We start from the raw sequence: 1,460 nt of genomic DNA on the forward strand, positions 1-1,460 counted from the left end.
AAACATTAATCGAATCAGTAATTTCAGAAAAAATTAAAGATATTTTAATAATTAAAATTAAAATACTAATAATGATACAAGTAAAAGTGTAATGTGCCTTAAGAAGGAGATGAACTTGAAAGAATCTAGTTTGTGTATATCTTTTGCTTTCTCAAAAAACTATTTTTGTAAAATAGTCACTGGGCTACTGAGATAACCCACATAGACTGTTATTAATATGCAATCTTCCTTCCTGAAACAGTTTACATATGCAATATACAGCATCTGGACCTTGTAATTGAATTTTTGAAGTTCTCTGTGGTTTGGGAGCTGCATATGGGTCAGTAATCATTATCCAGACACCATCATTCATCGTGCACATACAATTAATCAACTCATTAATTATGGAAAAAGAGTCTCAGGGAAGTATAACACACCTATTTCTTAAACAAACATTTTACCCTTGAGCTGTAAAAGTAGTATCTCCTTTAGCTATTCTTTAAATTACTGTTAGATATTTATAAAGAGAGCTTTTAGAATAAGGTCCATAGGAAGAGTCAATATAAAAACCTTTCAGACAAAGGACCCATCATACATATCCACAGAATTTAATAACTTTCTGGTTAAATCCCTGCTTGAATCAGCTTTTGGATCTTTATCTTCTGAAGCTAATGTCAATAATGCTTTCTTTTTTAATTTAGCTAAATTCGGCTATCTGTAGGAGAAACAAATCATGTTTTTTATTAGTACTTACTAGTAGTAGATGGTTGCCAAGGAAAACATGGTAATTAGGGAAAGTAAAATATTCTTCCAAAAATTTTTTGTCACATATTAGTAAGCCCAGGAGGTTGTTTAATGGAAACACTTTATGGATTCATGAATGGGGGGGAAGACAGTAAATATATATTCTCACTTTCTAGCTGGTTAGCTAACCTGACCATTTTCCTTCCCTATTTGTCAATCGCACTTTTGCTATTTTTTCCTCACTCCTAGCAATTTATCTTTTTGTTTCACTGACTACATCATGACCTACAAAACTCCTTGTAAAATGACACACATTAATATGAAAAAGAGGCTAATTGCATAAGATAAATGCCCACCTAAAATAATAATAAAATATAATCAGATATTGGCTCAAGGTAGAGCCTGGCAGGATTGTTTAATAGAGTAGTTGTTAAATATATGATGAACTTAAGGAAGATGAACAGCTGTTTGCCATCTTCACTGAAGCTAGAAATAGCTTAGGCTTAAAATGAGAGACATGAAGAAGAGATTCCTGTCTGCAGATTTCTAATGGGATTTTTAGTCAGAGGTCCATGCAACCCATAGAATTTTATTTCTTGTTAAATGTAGAAAAATATAAGATAATTTAAGGGCCATTCAATTCGGAGATAGGAGGAAAGATCAATTGATATTTTAAGGGTTCCTCTTTTCTAACACCACGTTGTCCAGACTTCTTTGAGCCTCAGTTTTCCATCTGT

Source organism: Marmota monax, unplaced genomic scaffold (genome assembly GCF_021218885.2).
Source record: "Marmota monax isolate L192 unplaced genomic scaffold, Marmota_monax_Labrador192_F-V1.1 WCK01_AAM20220418_F8-fsc00009, whole genome shotgun sequence".
NCBI lineage: Eukaryota > Metazoa > Chordata > Mammalia > Rodentia > Sciuridae > Marmota > Marmota monax.